The sequence below is a fragment of the Leptodactylus fuscus genome, chromosome 1 (genome assembly GCF_031893055.1).
Source record: "Leptodactylus fuscus isolate aLepFus1 chromosome 1, aLepFus1.hap2, whole genome shotgun sequence".
Classification (NCBI taxonomy): domain Eukaryota; kingdom Metazoa; phylum Chordata; class Amphibia; order Anura; family Leptodactylidae; genus Leptodactylus; species Leptodactylus fuscus.
Genome location: NC_134265.1, coordinates 35,313,100 through 35,333,700, shown reverse-complemented (window position 1 = coordinate 35,333,700; position 20,601 = coordinate 35,313,100). Strand labels below are relative to the sequence as shown.

Genomic DNA, 20,601 nt, shown 5'->3' with positions numbered 1-20,601 from the left:
CACCATAACAGTTGAAACTCTAACGTTCCAACGGTGTGACTGAATGAGTGGACTGTCGCTCATCCACTAGAGGGAGACAAAGGCCACCTGGAATGCTTTGCTTACACTGTGGCAGCGGCGGCAGCAGCAGCAGCGTGCCTCTCTGCCAGCAACCCGGTTGCGATAGTCTAACCATCTGAGTGTACTGCACAGGTACGCAGCATCGAGCAACAAACTAGCAAGCGAGAGGAAGCAAGGAACGAGCACTGTCTTTCAACCAGAGAAAATCAGGGGAAAGCGCGAACGCAGTCCCCCACTACCACAAATTATGCAGTCGAGTTTCCCGCATTTGGGGAAATCGCAGGGGTCAGCACACCCGGAGTGCAATGGATGAGCCTCACCCTGGGAGAACCACCTTCATGATCATGGTATCTCCCCTGCCAGGTAAGTATGAGTTATTCACCGACTGCTAGGCCAGCGCCCCTCCCCCGCAGCCCTGCCGCATTGGGGAGGCATTGGCCCTTGGCCAACAGAGGTCCGCATGGTGCAATGCCACACCGCATGCGTTTTCCTCGGTAGGCGGCCGTAGCACAGGCTGCGCTCCATTCCTCGCCCCGACACCCCGCTGCCTGCATTCAAATGTTCCCGGCTAGGCATTTCCAAGATGCAGTGCAGCAAGGGCATTAGCATAAAACGAAAGGGGAGGGGGCGAATGGGTGGCGGCTTCCAGAAACCGAGCTCCGGCTGGGCAGCAGAGTCAGGCACGAGGCAGCTGCGTGCCTTTGGTTTACTTAAGCCGGGATGGCTCATTAGAATTAGAAGAGAAGATGGCTAGACGGTTGGAGGAGTGTTTAAACTAGGTACTGGGGGGAGAGGGTAACATGTAGAGGGCAAGATAGTGTAGAAATGGAAAGAGGGCTAGATACTGAAACTGGGGGTGGAGCAGGGGGTCGGGTTAGAGCAGTCAGTAGGCAGTGGAAGAGTAGGGAAGATAAATCTATGAAATGTATGCATACGAATGCCCGAAGTCTTACTAACAAGATGGAGGAACTAGAAGTGATGATGTTGGAAGACAATTATGACATGGTGGGGGGTAAGTGAGACATGGCTGGACTCTAGCTATGACTGGGCTGTAAATAAACAAGGGTACAGTATGTTTAGAAAGGAGCGTACAAATAAGAAAGGGGGAGGGGTTTGCTTATACGTAAAAAACGGCCTTAAGCCAGTCCTGCGTGAGGACATCTGGGAGGAAAATGATTATGTGGAGTCCTTATGGGTGGAGATTACGGGAGGAACAAAAAATAATAAAATACTGATAGGGGTTTGTTATAAATCTCCAAATATAATGGAAGAAGCTGAAAATGTACTAATAAAACAAATAGATGAGGCCGCAAAGCAGAATAAAGTCATTATTATGGGGGATTTCAACTACCCAGATATCAACTGGGAGGCAGAAACCTGCAGATCCAACAAAGGGAGCAGGTTCTTGTCAGTAATAAAAGACAATTACCTATCGCAACTAGTGCAGGACCCAACAAGAGGCCAGGCCCTTTTAGACCTAATTTTAACAAATGAACCTGACACACTATCAAAAGTGGAGGTTGGGGGACATCTGGGTAATAGTGACCATAACAGAATAAGTTTTCTTGTACACATTAAGAAGACGTTCATTAGAGGGGGTACAAAAACACTAAACTTCAGGAAGGCAAATTTTAACCAGCTGAGAGAGGAGCCTAGCAGCATAAACTGGGACAATGTCCTCAACGTGACGGGAACACAAACTAAATGGGACATCTTCAAAAATATACTAAATAAGAGCACTAGAAAACACATACCCTATGGGAATAAGCGGGCTAGAAATCATAGAAAACCAATATGGCTAACTAAAACAGTACAGAATGCAATGAGGGATAAAAAGGAAGCATTTAAAGTACTAAAACAAGAGAGTAGCGACACAGCATTAAAAAACTATAACAGAGAAAAATAAATTGTGCAAAAAACAAATAAAGGAGGCGAAGATTGAGGCTGAGAGAAAAATTGCCAAGGAAAGTAAAAGTAATCCAAAATTATTCTTCAATTACATAAATAATAAGAGAATAAAAACTGACAATGTCGGCACTCTCAAAAATAATCTGGGTGTAATGGTGGAGGAGGATGAGGAAAGAGCACAAGTATTAAATGCCTTCTTCTCTACAGTGTTTACACAAGAATATCCATTGGCCGGCAACATGATTAGGGGTAATGTTAACTCTCAATTAAATGTCACCTGCTTAACCCAGGAAGAAGTGCAGCGCCGCCTGCAAAACACTAAAATAGAGAAATCGCCCGGTCCAGATGGTATACACCCCCGAGTTCTGAGGGAATTAAGCATGGTCATAGATAGACCCTTGTATCTAATATTTAAGGATTCAGTAATGACTGGGTCTGTTCCACAGGATTGGCGAATAGCAAATGTGGTGCCAATTTTCAAAAAGGGGTGTAAAAGGGAACCTGGAAACTATAGGCCAGTAAGTTTAACTTCTGTGGTGGGAAAGATATTTGAGGGCTTTCTAAGAGATGCTATCCTGGGGTATCTCAATGTAAATAATCTTATAACACCCAATCAGCATGGGTTTATGAGGAATCGGTCCTGTCAGACTAATCTGATCAGCTTCTATGAGGAGGTCAGTTCAAGACTGGACATGGCTAATGCAGTAGACGTGGTGTACCTGGACTTTTCAAAGGCTTTTGATACTGTTCCAGATAAACGGTTGGGATGCAAAATGAGATTGTTGGGACTGGGGGGAAACATATGCATTTGGGTTAGCAACTGGCTCACTGATAGGAAACAGAGGGTACTTGTTAATGGTAAATATTCAGACGGGGCCACAGTCACCAGTGGGGTGCCGCAGGGGTCAGTATTAGGTCCTCTCTTGTTTAACATCTTTATTAATGACCTGGTAGAGGGTTTACAAAGCAGGGTGTCTATATTTGCAGATGATACTAAACTTTGTAGGGTAATCAATAATGAGGAGGATAGTAGAATATTACAAGGGAATCTAAGGAAACTGGAAGCATGGGCGGAGACTTGGCAAATGAAGTTTAATGTTGACAAATGTAAAGTAATGCACTTTGGGCGACGTAATAAAATGTATGACTATGTACTAAATAGTAAATTACTGGGTAAGACTGTCAATGAAAAAGACTTAGGGATTTTGGTGGACAGCAAGCTTACCTTTAATGACCAGTGTCAGGCAGCTGCTGCCAAGGCAAATAAAATTATGGGATGCATCAAAAGAGGTCTAGATTCTCATGACAAGGACATAGTTATGCCTCTATACAAATCACTGGTACGGCCACACTTAGAATATTGTGCACAATTTTGGGCCCCGATATACAAGAAAGACATACGTGAACTTGAAAAAGTGCAAAGACGGGCAACCAAAATGATTAGGGGAATGGGTGGACTGGAGTACAACGATAGATTAACAAACTTGGGGTTATTCAGCTTAGAGAAAAGACGTCTACGGGGAGATCTAATAACAATGTACAAATACATGAAGGGACAATACAAAGAACTTTCTAAGGATCTTTTTACTCCTAGGCCAGTGACAGTGACAAGAGGACATCCACTACGTATGGAGGAGAGAAGGTTTCACCAGAAACATAGAAGGGGATTCTTCACAGTAAGAACAGCGAGGCTCTGGAAGTCTCTGCCCCAGGAAGTGGTGATGGCGGATTCACTGAACAAGTTCAAAGTGGGCCTGGATGCCTTTCTTGAAGAGAAAAATATAATGGGTTATGGTCTCTAGATTTTAAGGACACGTTGATCCAGGGTTTTATACTGACTGCCAGATTTGGAGTCGGGAAGGAATTTTTTCCTCTGAAATAGGGCAATTGGCATGAGCCTCATGGGGGTTTTTGCCTTCCCCTGGATCAACACTGTAGGGGATTGTAGGGCTATAGGTTGGACTTGATGGACTCATGTCTTTATCCAACTTCATCTACTATGTAACTATGAATGGCAGGTATGGAAAGCGGCGGGTTCAGGCCTGAAGCGGAGAACTTGCTGCATCACCATAACAGTTGAAACTCTAACGTTCCAACGGTGTGACTGAATGAGTGGACTGTCGCTCATCCACTAGAGGGAGACAAAGGCCACCTGGAATGCTTTGCTTACACTGTGGCAGCGGCGGCAGCAGCAGCAGCGTGCCTCTCTGCCAGCAACCCGGTTGCGATAGTCTAACCATCTGAGTGTACTGCACAGGTACGCAGCATCGAGCAACAAACTAGCAAGCGAGAGGAAGCAAGGAACGAGCACTGTCTTTCAACCAGAGAAAATCAGGGGAAAGCGCGAACGCAGTCCCCCACTACCACAAATTATGCAGTCGAGTTTCCCGCATTTGGGGAAATCGCAGGGGTCAGCACACCCGGAGTGCAATGGATGAGCCTCACCCTGGGAGAACCACCTTCATGATCATGGTATCTCCCCTGCCAGGTAAGTATGAGTTATTCACCGACTGCTAGGCCAGCGCCCCTCCCCCGCAGCCCTGCCGCATTGGGGAGGCATTGGCCCTTGGCCAACAGAGGTCCGCATGGTGCAATGCCACACCGCATGCGTTTTCCTCGGTAGGCGGCCGTAGCACAGGCTGCGCTCCATTCCTCGCCCCGACACCCCGCTGCCTGCATTCAAATGTTCCCGGCTAGGCATTTCCAAGATGCAGTGCAGCAAGGGCATTAGCATAAAACGAAAGGGGAGGGGGCGAATGGGTGGCGGCTTCCAGAAACCGAGCTCCGGCTGGGCAGCAGAGTCAGGCACGAGGCAGCTGCGTGCCTTTGGTTTACTTAAGCCGGGATGGCTCATTAGAATTAGAAGAGAAGATGGCTAGACGGTTGGAGGAGTGTTTAAACTAGGTACTGGGGGGAGAGGGTAACATGTAGAGGGCAAGATAGTGTAGAAATGGAAAGAGGGCTAGATACTGAAACTGGGGGTGGAGCAGGGGGTCGGGTTAGAGCAGTCAGTAGGCAGTGGAAGAGTAGGGAAGATAAATCTATGAAATGTATGCATACGAATGCCCGAAGTCTTACTAACAAGATGGAGGAACTAGAAGTGATGATGTTGGAAGACAATTATGACATGGTGGGGGGTAAGTGAGACATGGCTGGACTCTAGCTATGACTGGGCTGTAAATAAACAAGGGTACAGTATGTTTAGAAAGGAGCGTACAAATAAGAAAGGGGGAGGGGTTTGCTTATACGTAAAAAACGGCCTTAAGCCAGTCCTGCGTGAGGACATCTGGGAGGAAAATGATTATGTGGAGTCCTTATGGGTGGAGATTACGGGAGGAACAAAAAATAATAAAATACTGATAGGGGTTTGTTATAAATCTCCAAATATAATGGAAGAAGCTGAAAATGTACTAATAAAACAAATAGATGAGGCCGCAAAGCAGAATAAAGTCATTATTATGGGGGATTTCAACTACCCAGATATCAACTGGGAGGCAGAAACCTGCAGATCCAACAAAGGGAGCAGGTTCTTGTCAGTAATAAAAGACAATTACCTATCGCAACTAGTGCAGGACCCAACAAGAGGCCAGGCCCTTTTAGACCTAATTTTAACAAATGAACCTGACACACTATCAAAAGTGGAGGTTGGGGGACATCTGGGTAATAGTGACCATAACAGAATAAGTTTTCTTGTACACATTAAGAAGACGTTCATTAGAGGGGGTACAAAAACACTAAACTTCAGGAAGGCAAATTTTAACCAGCTGAGAGAGGAGCCTAGCAGCATAAACTGGGACAATGTCCTCAACGTGACGGGAACACAAACTAAATGGGACATCTTCAAAAATATACTAAATAAGAGCACTAGAAAACACATACCCTATGGGAATAAGCGGGCTAGAAATCATAGAAAACCAATATGGCTAACTAAAACAGTACAGAATGCAATGAGGGATAAAAAGGAAGCATTTAAAGTACTAAAACAAGAGAGTAGCGACACAGCATTAAAAAACTATAACAGAGAAAAATAAATTGTGCAAAAAACAAATAAAGGAGGCGAAGATTGAGGCTGAGAGAAAAATTGCCAAGGAAAGTAAAAGTAATCCAAAATTATTCTTCAATTACATAAATAATAAGAGAATAAAAACTGACAATGTCGGCACTCTCAAAAATAATCTGGGTGTAATGGTGGAGGAGGATGAGGAAAGAGCACAAGTATTAAATGCCTTCTTCTCTACAGTGTTTACACAAGAATATCCATTGGCCGGCAACATGATTAGGGGTAATGTTAACTCTCAATTAAATGTCACCTGCTTAACCCAGGAAGAAGTGCAGCGCCGCCTGCAAAACACTAAAATAGAGAAATCGCCCGGTCCAGATGGTATACACCCCCGAGTTCTGAGGGAATTAAGCATGGTCATAGATAGACCCTTGTATCTAATATTTAAGGATTCAGTAATGACTGGGTCTGTTCCACAGGATTGGCGAATAGCAAATGTGGTGCCAATTTTCAAAAAGGGGTGTAAAAGGGAACCTGGAAACTATAGGCCAGTAAGTTTAACTTCTGTGGTGGGAAAGATATTTGAGGGCTTTCTAAGAGATGCTATCCTGGGGTATCTCAATGTAAATAATCTTATAACACCCAATCAGCATGGGTTTATGAGGAATCGGTCCTGTCAGACTAATCTGATCAGCTTCTATGAGGAGGTCAGTTCAAGACTGGACATGGCTAATGCAGTAGACGTGGTGTACCTGGACTTTTCAAAGGCTTTTGATACTGTTCCAGATAAACGGTTGGGATGCAAAATGAGATTGTTGGGACTGGGGGGAAACATATGCATTTGGGTTAGCAACTGGCTCACTGATAGGAAACAGAGGGTACTTGTTAATGGTAAATATTCAGACGGGGCCACAGTCACCAGTGGGGTGCCGCAGGGGTCAGTATTAGGTCCTCTCTTGTTTAACATCTTTATTAATGACCTGGTAGAGGGTTTACAAAGCAGGGTGTCTATATTTGCAGATGATACTAAACTTTGTAGGGTAATCAATAATGAGGAGGATAGTAGAATATTGCAAGGGGATCTAAGGAAACTGGAAGCATGGGCGGAGACTTGGCAAATGAAGTTTAATGTTGACAAATGTAAAGTAATGCACTTTGGGCGACGTAATAAAATGTATGACTATGTACTAAATAGTAAATTACTGGGTAAGACTGTCAATGAAAAAGACTTAGGGATTTTGGTGGACAGCAAGCTTACCTTTAATGACCAGTGTCAGGCAGCTGCTGCCAAGGCAAATAAAATTATGGGATGCATCAAAAGAGGTCTAGATTCTCATGACAAGGACATAGTTATGCCTCTATACAAATCACTGGTACGGCCACACTTAGAATATTGTGCACAATTTTGGGCCCCGATATACAAGAAAGACATACGTGAACTTGAAAAAGTGCAAAGACGGGCAACCAAAATGATTAGGGGAATGGGTGGACTGGAGTACAACGATAGATTAACAAACTTGGGGTTATTCAGCTTAGAGAAAAGACGTCTACGGGGAGATCTAATAACAATGTACAAATACATGAAGGGACAATACAAAGAACTTTCTAAGGATCTTTTTACTCCTAGGCCAGTGACAGTGACAAGAGGACATCCACTACGTATGGAGGAGAGAAGGTTTCACCAGAAACATAGAAGGGGATTCTTCACAGTAAGAACAGCGAGGCTCTGGAAGTCTCTGCCCCAGGAAGTGGTGATGGCGGATTCACTGAACAAGTTCAAAGTGGGCCTGGATGCCTTTCTTGAAGAGAAAAATATAATGGGTTATGGTCTCTAGATTTTAAGGACACGTTGATCCAGGGTTTTATACTGACTGCCAGATTTGGAGTCGGGAAGGAATTTTTTCCTCTGAAATAGGGCAATTGGCATGAGCCTCATGGGGGTTTTTGCCTTCCCCTGGATCAACACTGTAGGGGATTGTAGGGCTATAGGTTGGACTTGATGGACTCATGTCTTTATCCAACTTCATCTACTATGTAACTATGAATGGCAGGTATGGAAAGCGGCGGGTTCAGGCCTGAAGCGGAGAACTTGCTGCATCACCATAACAGTTGAAACTCTAACGTTCCAACGGTGTGACTGAATGAGTGGACTGTCGCTCATCCACTAGAGGGAGACAAAGGCCACCTGGAATGCTTTGCTTACACTGTGGCAGCGGCGGCAGCAGCAGCAGCGTGCCTCTCTGCCAGCAACCCGGTTGCGATAGTCTAACCATCTGAGTGTACTGCACAGGTACGCAGCATCGAGCAACAAACTAGCAAGCGAGAGGAAGCAAGGAACGAGCACTGTCTTTCAACCAGAGAAAATCAGGGGAAAGCGCGAACGCAGTCCCCCACTACCACAAATTATGCAGTCGAGTTTCCCGCATTTGGGGAAATCGCAGGGGTCAGCACACCCGGAGTGCAATGGATGAGCCTCACCCTGGGAGAACCACCTTCATGATCATGGTATCTCCCCTGCCAGGTAAGTATGAGTTATTCACCGACTGCTAGGCCAGCGCCCCTCCCCCGCAGCCCTGCCGCATTGGGGAGGCATTGGCCCTTGGCCAACAGAGGTCCGCATGGTGCAATGCCACACCGCATGCGTTTTCCTCGGTAGGCGGCCGTAGCACAGGCTGCGCTCCATTCCTCGCCCCGACACCCCGCTGCCTGCATTCAAATGTTCCCGGCTAGGCATTTCCAAGATGCAGTGCAGCAAGGGCATTAGCATAAAACGAAAGGGGAGGGGGCGAATGGGTGGCGGCTTCCAGAAACCGAGCTCCGGCTGGGCAGCAGAGTCAGGCACGAGGCAGCTGCGTGCCTTTGGTTTACTTAAGCCGGGATGGCTCATTAGAATTAGAAGAGAAGATGGCTAGACGGTTGGAGGAGTGTTTAAACTAGGTACTGGGGGGAGAGGGTAACATGTAGAGGGCAAGATAGTGTAGAAATGGAAAGAGGGCTAGATACTGAAACTGGGGGTGGAGCAGGGGGTCGGGTTAGAGCAGTCAGTAGGCAGTGGAAGAGTAGGGAAGATAAATCTATGAAATGTATGCATACGAATGCCCGAAGTCTTACTAACAAGATGGAGGAACTAGAAGTGATGATGTTGGAAGACAATTATGACATGGTGGGGGGTAAGTGAGACATGGCTGGACTCTAGCTATGACTGGGCTGTAAATAAACAAGGGTACAGTATGTTTAGAAAGGAGCGTACAAATAAGAAAGGGGGAGGGGTTTGCTTATACGTAAAAAACGGCCTTAAGCCAGTCCTGCGTGAGGACATCTGGGAGGAAAATGATTATGTGGAGTCCTTATGGGTGGAGATTACGGGAGGAACAAAAAATAATAAAATACTGATAGGGGTTTGTTATAAATCTCCAAATATAATGGAAGAAGCTGAAAATGTACTAATAAAACAAATAGATGAGGCCGCAAAGCAGAATAAAGTCATTATTATGGGGGATTTCAACTACCCAGATATCAACTGGGAGGCAGAAACCTGCAGATCCAACAAAGGGAGCAGGTTCTTGTCAGTAATAAAAGACAATTACCTATCGCAACTAGTGCAGGACCCAACAAGAGGCCAGGCCCTTTTAGACCTAATTTTAACAAATGAACCTGACACACTATCAAAAGTGGAGGTTGGGGGACATCTGGGTAATAGTGACCATAACAGAATAAGTTTTCTTGTACACATTAAGAAGACGTTCATTAGAGGGGGTACAAAAACACTAAACTTCAGGAAGGCAAATTTTAACCAGCTGAGAGAGGAGCCTAGCAGCATAAACTGGGACAATGTCCTCAACGTGACGGGAACACAAACTAAATGGGACATCTTCAAAAATATACTAAATAAGAGCACTAGAAAACACATACCCTATGGGAATAAGCGGGCTAGAAATCATAGAAAACCAATATGGCTAACTAAAACAGTACAGAATGCAATGAGGGATAAAAAGGAAGCATTTAAAGTACTAAAACAAGAGAGTAGCGACACAGCATTAAAAAACTATAACAGAGAAAAATAAATTGTGCAAAAAACAAATAAAGGAGGCGAAGATTGAGGCTGAGAGAAAAATTGCCAAGGAAAGTAAAAGTAATCCAAAATTATTCTTCAATTACATAAATAATAAGAGAATAAAAACTGACAATGTCGGCACTCTCAAAAATAATCTGGGTGTAATGGTGGAGGAGGATGAGGAAAGAGCACAAGTATTAAATGCCTTCTTCTCTACAGTGTTTACACAAGAATATCCATTGGCCGGCAACATGATTAGGGGTAATGTTAACTCTCAATTAAATGTCACCTGCTTAACCCAGGAAGAAGTGCAGCGCCGCCTGCAAAACACTAAAATAGAGAAATCGCCCGGTCCAGATGGTATACACCCCCGAGTTCTGAGGGAATTAAGCATGGTCATAGATAGACCCTTGTATCTAATATTTAAGGATTCAGTAATGACTGGGTCTGTTCCACAGGATTGGCGAATAGCAAATGTGGTGCCAATTTTCAAAAAGGGGTGTAAAAGGGAACCTGGAAACTATAGGCCAGTAAGTTTAACTTCTGTGGTGGGAAAGATATTTGAGGGCTTTCTAAGAGATGCTATCCTGGGGTATCTCAATGTAAATAATCTTATAACACCCAATCAGCATGGGTTTATGAGGAATCGGTCCTGTCAGACTAATCTGATCAGCTTCTATGAGGAGGTCAGTTCAAGACTGGACATGGCTAATGCAGTAGACGTGGTGTACCTGGACTTTTCAAAGGCTTTTGATACTGTTCCAGATAAACGGTTGGGATGCAAAATGAGATTGTTGGGACTGGGGGGAAACATATGCATTTGGGTTAGCAACTGGCTCACTGATAGGAAACAGAGGGTACTTGTTAATGGTAAATATTCAGACGGGGCCACAGTCACCAGTGGGGTGCCGCAGGGGTCAGTATTAGGTCCTCTCTTGTTTAACATCTTTATTAATGACCTGGTAGAGGGTTTACAAAGCAGGGTGTCTATATTTGCAGATGATACTAAACTTTGTAGGGTAATCAATAATGAGGAGGATAGTAGAATATTACAAGGGGATCTAAGGAAACTGGAAGCATGGGCGGAGACTTGGCAAATGAAGTTTAATGTTGACAAATGTAAAGTAATGCACTTTGGGCGACGTAATAAAATGTATGACTATGTACTAAATAGTAAATTACTGGGTAAGACTGTCAATGAAAAAGACTTAGGGATTTTGGTGGACAGCAAGCTTACCTTTAATGACCAGTGTCAGGCAGCTGCTGCCAAGGCAAATAAAATTATGGGATGCATCAAAAGAGGTCTAGATTCTCATGACAAGGACATAGTTATGCCTCTATACAAATCACTGGTACGGCCACACTTAGAATATTGTGCACAATTTTGGGCCCCGATATACAAGAAAGACATACGTGAACTTGAAAAAGTGCAAAGACGGGCAACCAAAATGATTAGGGGAATGGGTGGACTGGAGTACAACGATAGATTAACAAACTTGGGGTTATTCAGCTTAGAGAAAAGACGTCTACGGGGAGATCTAATAACAATGTACAAATACATGAAGGGACAATACAAAGAACTTTCTAAGGATCTTTTTACTCCTAGGCCAGTGACAGTGACAAGAGGACATCCACTACGTATGGAGGAGAGAAGGTTTCACCAGAAACATAGAAGGGGATTCTTCACAGTAAGAACAGCGAGGCTCTGGAAGTCTCTGCCCCAGGAAGTGGTGATGGCGGATTCACTGAACAAGTTCAAAGTGGGCCTGGATGCCTTTCTTGAAGAGAAAAATATAATGGGTTATGGTCTCTAGATTTTAAGGACACGTTGATCCAGGGTTTTATACTGACTGCCAGATTTGGAGTCGGGAAGGAATTTTTTCCTCTGAAATAGGGCAATTGGCATGAGCCTCATGGGGGTTTTTGCCTTCCCCTGGATCAACACTGTAGGGGATTGTAGGGCTATAGGTTGGACTTGATGGACTCATGTCTTTATCCAACTTCATCTACTATGTAACTATGAATGGCAGGTATGGAAAGCGGCGGGTTCAGGCCTGAAGCGGAGAACTTGCTGCATCACCATAACAGTTGAAACTCTAACGTTCCAACGGTGTGACTGAATGAGTGGACTGTCGCTCATCCACTAGAGGGAGACAAAGGCCACCTGGAATGCTTTGCTTACACTGTGGCAGCGGCGGCAGCAGCAGCAGCAGCGTGCCTCTCTGCCAGCAACCCGGTTGCGATAGTCTAACCATCTGAGTGTACTGCACAGGTACGCAGCATCGAGCAACAAACTAGCAAGCGAGAGGAAGCAAGGAACGAGCACTGTCTTTCAACCAGAGAAAATCAGGGGAAAGCGCGAACGCAGTCCCCCACTACCACAAATTATGCAGTCGAGTTTCCCGCATTTGGGGAAATCGCAGGGGTCAGCACACCCGGAGTGCAATGGATGAGCCTCACCCTGGGAGAACCACCTTCATGATCATGGTATCTCCCCTGCCAGGTAAGTATGAGTTATTCACCGACTGCTAGGCCAGCGCCCCTCCCCCGCAGCTCTGCCGCATTGGGGAGGCATTGGCCCTTGGCCAACAGAGGTCCGCATGGTGCAATGCCACACCGCATGCGTTTTCCTCGGTAGGCGGCCGTAGCACAGGCTGCGCTCCATTCCTCGCCCCGACACCCCGCTGCCTGCATTCAAATGTTCCCGGCTAGGCATTTCCAAGATGCAGTGCAGCAAGGGCATTAGCATAAAACGAAAGGGGAGGGGGCGAATGGGTGGCGGCTTCCAGAAACCGAGCTCCGGCTGGGCAGCAGAGTCAGGCACGAGGCAGCTGCGTGCCTTTGGTTTACTTAAGCCGGGATGGCTCATTAGAATTAGAAGAGAAGATGGCTAGACGGTTGGAGGAGTGTTTAAACTAGGTACTGGGGGGAGAGGGTAACATGTAGAGGGCAAGATAGTGTAGAAATGGAAAGAGGGCTAGATACTGAAACTGGGGGTGGAGCAGGGGGTCGGGTTAGAGCAGTCAGTAGGCAGTGGAAGAGTAGGGAAGATAAATCTATGAAATGTATGCATACGAATGCCCGAAGTCTTACTAACAAGATGGAGGAACTAGAAGTGATGATGTTGGAAGACAATTATGACATGGTGGGGGGTAAGTGAGACATGGCTGGACTCTAGCTATGACTGGGCTGTAAATAAACAAGGGTACAGTATGTTTAGAAAGGAGCGTACAAATAAGAAAGGGGGAGGGGTTTGCTTATACGTAAAAAACGGCCTTAAGCCAGTCCTGCGTGAGGACATCTGGGAGGAAAATGATTATGTGGAGTCCTTATGGGTGGAGATTACGGGAGGAACAAAAAATAATAAAATACTGATAGGGGTTTGTTATAAATCTCCAAATATAATGGAAGAAGCTGAAAATGTACTAATAAAACAAATAGATGAGGCCGCAAAGCAGAATAAAGTCATTATTATGGGGGATTTCAACTACCCAGATATCAACTGGGAGGCAGAAACCTGCAGATCCAACAAAGGGAGCAGGTTCTTGTCAGTAATAAAAGACAATTACCTATCGCAACTAGTGCAGGACCCAACAAGAGGCCAGGCCCTTTTAGACCTAATTTTAACAAATGAACCTGACACACTATCAAAAGTGGAGGTTGGGGGACATCTGGGTAATAGTGACCATAACAGAATAAGTTTTCTTGTACACATTAAGAAGACGTTCATTAGAGGGGGTACAAAAACACTAAACTTCAGGAAGGCAAATTTTAACCAGCTGAGAGAGGAGCCTAGCAGCATAAACTGGGACAATGTCCTCAACGTGACGGGAACACAAACTAAATGGGACATCTTCAAAAATATACTAAATAAGAGCACTAGAAAACACATACCCTATGGGAATAAGCGGGCTAGAAATCATAGAAAACCAATATGGCTAACTAAAACAGTACAGAATGCAATGAGGGATAAAAAGGAAGCATTTAAAGTACTAAAACAAGAGAGTAGCGACACAGCATTAAAAAACTATAACAGAGAAAAATAAATTGTGCAAAAAACAAATAAAGGAGGCGAAGATTGAGGCTGAGAGAAAAATTGCCAAGGAAAGTAAAAGTAATCCAAAATTATTCTTCAATTACATAAATAATAAGAGAATAAAAACTGACAATGTCGGCACTCTCAAAAATAATCTGGGTGTAATGGTGGAGGAGGATGAGGAAAGAGCACAAGTATTAAATGCCTTCTTCTCTACAGTGTTTACACAAGAATATCCATTGGCCGGCAACATGATTAGGGGTAATGTTAACTCTCAATTAAATGTCACCTGCTTAACCCAGGAAGAAGTGCAGCGCCGCCTGCAAAACACTAAAATAGAGAAATCGCCCGGTCCAGATGGTATACACCCCCGAGTTCTGAGGGAATTAAGCATGGTCATAGATAGACCCTTGTATCTAATATTTAAGGATTCAGTAATGACTGGGTCTGTTCCACAGGATTGGCGAATAGCAAATGTGGTGCCAATTTTCAAAAAGGGGTGTAAAAGGGAACCTGGAAACTATAGGCCAGTAAGTTTAACTTCTGTGGTGGGAAAGATATTTGAGGGCTTTCTAAGAGATGCTATCCTGGGGTATCTCAATGTAAATAATCTTATAACACCCAATCAGCATGGGTTTATGAGGAATCGGTCCTGTCAGACTAATCTGATCAGCTTCTATGAGGAGGTCAGTTCAAGACTGGACATGGCTAATGCAGTAGACGTGGTGTACCTGGACTTTTCAAAGGCTTTTGATACTGTTCCAGATAAACGGTTGGGATGCAAAATGAGATTGTTGGGACTGGGGGGAAACATATGCATTTGGGTTAGCAACTGGCTCACTGATAGGAAACAGAGGGTACTTGTTAATGGTAAATATTCAGACGGGGCCACAGTCACCAGTGGGGTGCCGCAGGGGTCAGTATTAGGTCCTCTCTTGTTTAACATCTTTATTAATGACCTGGTAGAGGGTTTACAAAGCAGGGTGTCTATATTTGCAGATGATACTAAACTTTGTAGGGTAATCAATAATGAGGAGGATAGTAGAATATTACAAGGGGATCTAAGGAAACTGGAAGCATGGGCGGAGACTTGGCAAATGAAGTTTAATGTTGACAAATGTAAAGTAATGCACTTTGGGCGACGTAATAAAATGTATGACTATGTACTAAATAGTAAATTACTGGGTAAGACTGTCAATGAAAAAGACTTAGGGATTTTGGTGGACAGCAAGCTTACCTTTAATGACCAGTGTCAGGCAGCTGCTGCCAAGGCAAATAAAATTATGGGATGCATCAAAAGAGGTCTAGATTCTCATGACAAGGACATAGTTATGCCTCTATACAAATCACTGGTACGGCCACACTTAGAATATTGTGCACAATTTTGGGCCCCGATATACAAGAAAGACATACGTGAACTTGAAAAAGTGCAAAGACGGGCAACCAAAATGATTAGGGGAATGGGTGGACTGGAGTACAACGATAGATTAACAAACTTGGGGTTATTCAGCTTAGAGAAAAGACGTCTACGGGGAGATCTAATAACAATGTACAAATACATGAAGGGACAATACAAAGAACTTTCTAAGGATCTTTTTACTCCTAGGCCAGTGACAGTGACAAGAGGACATCCACTACGTATGGAGGAGAGAAGGTTTCACCAGAAACATAGAAGGGGATTCTTCACAGTAAGAACAGCGAGGCTCTGGAAGTCTCTGCCCCAGGAAGTGGTGATGGCGGATTCACTGAACAAGTTCAAAGTGGGCCTGGATGCCTTTCTTGAAGAGAAAAATATAATGGGTTATGGTCTCTAGATTTTAAGGACACGTTGATCCAGGGTTTTATACTGACTGCCAGATTTGGAGTCGGGAAGGAATTTTTTCCTCTGAAATAGGGCAATTGGCATGAGCCTCATGGGGGTTTTTGCCTTCCCCTGGATCAACACTGTAGGGGATTGTATGGCTATAGGTTGGACTTGATGGACTCATGTCTTTATCCAACTTCATCTACTATGTAACTATGAATGGCAGGTATGGAAAGCGGCGGGTTCAGGCCTGAAGCGGAGAACTTGCTGCATCACCATAACAGTTGAAACTCTAACGTTCCAACGGTGTGACTGAATGAGTGGACTGTCGCTCATCCACTAGAGGGAGACAAAGGCCACCTGGAATGCTTTGCTTACACTGTGGCAGCGGCGGCAGCAGCAGCAGCAGCGTGCCTCTCTGCCAGCAACCCGGTTGCGATAGTCTAACCATCTGAGTGTACTGCACAGGTACGCAGCATCGAGCAACAAACTAGCAAGCGAGAGGAAGCAAGGAACGAGCACTGTCTTTCAACCAGAGAAAATCAGGGGAAAGCGCGAACGCAGTCCCCCACTACCACAAATTATGCAGTCGAGTTTCCCGCATTTGGGGAAATCGCAGGGGTCAGCACACCCGGAGTGCAATGGATGAGCCTCACCCTGGGAGAACCACCTTCATGATCATGGTATCTCCCCTGCCAGGTAAGTATGAGTTATTCACCGACTGCTAGGCCAGCGCCCCTCCCCCGCAGCCCTGCCGCATTGGGGAGGCATTGGCCCTTGGCCAACAGAGGTCCGCATGGTGCAATGCCACACCGCATGCGTTTTCCTCGGTAGGCGGCCGTAGCACAGGCTGCGCTCCATTCCTCGCCCCGACACCCCGCTGCCTGCATTCAAATGTTCCCGGCTAGGCATTTCCAAGATGCAGTGCAGCAAGGGCATTAGCATAAAACGAAAGGGGAGGGGGCGAATGGGTGGCGGCTTCCAGAAACCGAGCTCCGGCTGGGCAGCAGAGTCAGGCACGAGGCAGCTGCGTGCCTTTGGTTTACTTAAGCCGGGATGGCTCATTAGAATTAGAAGAGAAGATGGCTAGACGGTTGGAGGAGTGTTTAAACTAGGTACTGGGGGGAGAGGGTAACATGTAGAGGGCAAGATAGTGTAGAAATGGAAAGAGGGCTAGATACTGAAACTGGGGGTGGAGCAGGGGGTCGGGTTAGAGCAGTCAGTAGGCAGTGGAAGAGTAGGGAAGATAAATCTATGAAATGTATGCATACGAATGCCCGAAGTCTTACTAACAAGATGGAGGAACTAGAAGTGATGATGTTGGAAGACAATTATGACATGGTGGGGGGTAAGTGAGACATGGCTGGACTCTAGCTATGACTGGGCTGTAAATAAACAAGGGTACAGTATGTTTAGAAAGGAGCGTACAAATAAGAAAGGGGGAGGGGTTTGCTTATACGTAAAAAACGGCCTTAAGCCAGTCCTGCGTGAGGACATCTGGGAGGAAAATGATTATGTGGAGTCCTTATGGGTGGAGATTACGGGAGGAACAAAAAATAATAAAATACTGATAGGGGTTTGTTATAAATCTCCAAATATAATGGAAGAAGCTGAAAATGTACTAATAAAACAAACAGATGAGGCCGCAAAGCAGAATAAAGTCATTATTATGGGGGATTTCAACTACCCAGATATCAACTGGGAGGCAGAAACCTGCAGATCCAACAAAGGGAGCAGGTTCTTGTCAGTAATAAAAGACAATTACCTATCGCAACTAGTGCAGGACCCAACAAGAGGCCAGGCCCTTTTAGACCTAATTTTAACAAATGAACCTGACACACTATCAAAAGTGGAGGTTGGGGGACATCTGGGTAATAGTGACCATAACAGAATAAGTTTTCTTGTACACATTAAGAAGACGTTCATTAGAGGGGGTACAAAAACACTAAACTTCAGGAAGGCAAATTTTAACCAGCTGAGAGAGGAGCCTAGCAGCATAAACTGGGACAATGTCCTCAACGTGACGGGAACACAAACTAAATGGGACATCTTCAAAAATATACTAAATAAGAGCACTAGAAAACACATACCCTATGGGAATAAGCGGGCTAGAAATCATAGAAAACCAATATGGCTAACTAAAACAGTACAGAATGCAATGAGGGATAAAAAGGAAGCATTTAAAGTACTAAAACAAGAGAGTAGCGACACAGCATTAAAAAACTATAACAGAGAAAAATAAATTGTGCAAAAAACAAATAAAGGAGGCGAAGATTGAGGCTGAGAGAAAAATTGCCAAGGAAAGTAAAAGTAATCCAAAATTATTCTTCAATTACATAAATAATAAGAGAATAAAAACTGACAATGTCGGCACTCTCAAAAATAATCTGGGTGTAATGGTGGAGGAGGATGAGGAAAGAGCACAAGTATTAAATGCCTTCTTCTCTACAGTGTTTACACAAGAATATCCATTGGCCGGCAACATGATTAGGGGTAATGTTAACTCTCAATTAAATGTCACCTGCTTAACCCAGGAAGAAGTGCAGCGCCGCCTGCAAAACACTAAAATAGAGAAATCGCCCGGTCCAGATGGTATACACCCCCGAGTTCTGAGGGAATTAAGCATGGTCATAGATAGACCCTTGTATCTAATATTTAAGGATTCAGTAATGACTGGGTCTGTTCCACAGGATTGGCGAATAGCAAATGTGGTGCCAATTTTCAAAAAGGGGTGTAAAAGGGAACCTGGAAACTATAGGCCAGTAAGTTTAACTTCTGTGGTGGGAAAGATATTTGAGGGCTTTCTAAGAGATGCTATCCTGGGGTATCTCAATGTAAATAATCTTATAACACCCAATCAGCATGGGTTTATGAGGAATCGGTCCTGTCAGACTAATCTGATCAGCTTCTATGAGGAGGTCAGTTCAAGACTGGACATGGCTAATGCAGTAGACGTGGTGTACCTGGACTTTTCAAAGGCTTTTGATACTGTTCCAGATAAACGGTTGGGATGCAAAATGAGATTGTTGGGACTGGGGGGAAACATATGCATTTGGGTTAGCAACTGGCTCACTGATAGGAAACAGAGGGTACTTGTTAATGGTAAATATTCAGACGGGGCCACAGTCACCAGTGGGGTGCCGCAGGGGTCAGTATTAGGTCCTCTCTTGTTTAACATCTTTATTAATGACCTGGTAGAGGGTTTACAAAGCAGGGTGTCTATATTTGCAGATGATACTAAACTTTGTAGGGTAATCAATAATGAGGAGGATAGTAGAATATTGCAAGGGGATCTAAGGAAACTGGAAGCATGGGCGGAGACTTGGCAAATGAAGTTTAATGTTGACAAATGTAAAGTAATGCACTTTGGGCGACGTAATAAAATGTATGACTATGTACTAAATAGTAAATTACTGGGTAAGACTGTCAATGAAAAAGACTTAGGGATTTTGGTGGACAGCAAGCTTACCTTTAATGACCAGTGTCAGGCAGCTGCTGCCAAGGCAAATAAAATTATGGGATGCATCAAAAGAGGTCTAGATTCTCATGACAAGGACATAGTTATGCCTCTATACAAATCACTGGTACGGCCACACTTAGAATATTGTGCACAATTTTGGGCCCCGATATACAAGAAAGACATACGTGAACTTGAAAAAGTGCAAAGACGGGCAACCAAAATGATTAGGGGAATGGGTGGACTGGAGTACAACGATAGATTAACAAACTTGGGGTTATTCAGCTTAGAGAAAAGACGTCTACGGGGAGATCTAATAACAATGTACAAATACATGAAGGGACAATACAAAGAACTTTCTAAGGATCTTTTTACTCCTAGGCCAGTGACAGTGACAAGAGGACATCCACTACGTATGGAGGAGAGAAGGTTTCACCAGAAACATAGAAGGGGATTCTTCACAGTAAGAACAGCGAGGCTCTGGAAGTCTCTGCCCCAGGAAGTGGTGATGGCGGATTCACTGAACAAGTTCAAAGTGGGCCTGGATGCCTTTCTTGAAGAGAAAAATATAATGGGTTATGGTCTCTAGATTTTAAGGACACGTTGATCCAGGGTTTTATACTGACTGCCAGATTTGGAGTCGGGAAGGAATTTTTTCCTCTGAAATAGGGCAATTGGCATGAGCCTCATGGGGGTTTTTGCCTTCCCCTGGATCAACACTGTAGGGGATTGTAGGGCTATAGGTTGGACTTGATGGACTCATGTCTTTATCCAACTTCATCTACTATGTAACTATGAATGGCAGGTATGGAAAGCGGCGGGTTCAGGCCTGAAGCGGAGAACTTGCTGCATCACCATAACAGTTGAAACTCTAACGTTCCAACGGTGTGACTGAATGAGTGGACTGTCGCTCATCCACTAGAGGGAGACAAAGGCCACCTGGAATGCTTTGCTTACACTGTGGCAGCGGCGGCAGCAGCAGCGTGCCTCTCTGCCAGCAACCCGGTTGCGATAGTCTAACCATCTGAGTGTACTGCACAGGTACGCAGCATCGAGCAACAAACTAGCAAGCGAGAGGAAGCAAGGAACGAGCACTGTCTTTCAACCAGAGAAAATCAGGGGAAAGCGCGAACGCAGTCCCCCACTACCACAAATTATGCAGTCGAGTTTCCCGCATTTGGGGAAATCGCAGGGGTCAGCACACCCGGAGTGCAATGGATGAGCCTCACCCTGGGAGAACCACCTTCATGATCATGGTATCTCCCCTGCCAGGTAAGTATGA

At 44.8% G+C, this 20,601-nt stretch overlaps 6 non-coding genes across 6 annotated transcripts; all 6 read right to left on the bottom strand.

Moving 5' to 3' along the window:
- Positions 1-267: 267 nt before the first annotated feature.
- Positions 268-431, bottom strand: LOC142190642 (U1 spliceosomal RNA). The gene has a single exon (XR_012714327.1). It is a non-coding gene; the product is annotated as a U1 spliceosomal RNA (small nuclear RNA).
- A 3,869-nt stretch (positions 432-4,300) lies between these two features.
- Positions 4,301-4,464, bottom strand: LOC142190641 (U1 spliceosomal RNA). The gene has a single exon (XR_012714326.1). It is a non-coding gene; the product is annotated as a U1 spliceosomal RNA (small nuclear RNA).
- A 3,869-nt stretch (positions 4,465-8,333) lies between these two features.
- LOC142190640 (U1 spliceosomal RNA) lies at positions 8,334-8,497 on the bottom strand. The gene has a single exon (XR_012714325.1). It is a non-coding gene; the product is annotated as a U1 spliceosomal RNA (small nuclear RNA).
- A 3,872-nt stretch (positions 8,498-12,369) lies between these two features.
- Positions 12,370-12,533, bottom strand: LOC142190639 (U1 spliceosomal RNA). The gene has a single exon (XR_012714324.1). It is a non-coding gene; the product is annotated as a U1 spliceosomal RNA (small nuclear RNA).
- Positions 12,534-16,405: 3,872 nt separating this feature from the next.
- LOC142190637 (U1 spliceosomal RNA) lies at positions 16,406-16,569 on the bottom strand. Its single transcript, XR_012714322.1, has one exon. It is a non-coding gene; the product is annotated as a U1 spliceosomal RNA (small nuclear RNA).
- A 3,866-nt stretch (positions 16,570-20,435) lies between these two features.
- On the bottom strand, positions 20,436-20,599 carry LOC142190636 (U1 spliceosomal RNA). The gene has a single exon (XR_012714321.1). It is a non-coding gene; the product is annotated as a U1 spliceosomal RNA (small nuclear RNA).
- Between the last annotated feature and the right edge of the window lie 2 nt (positions 20,600-20,601).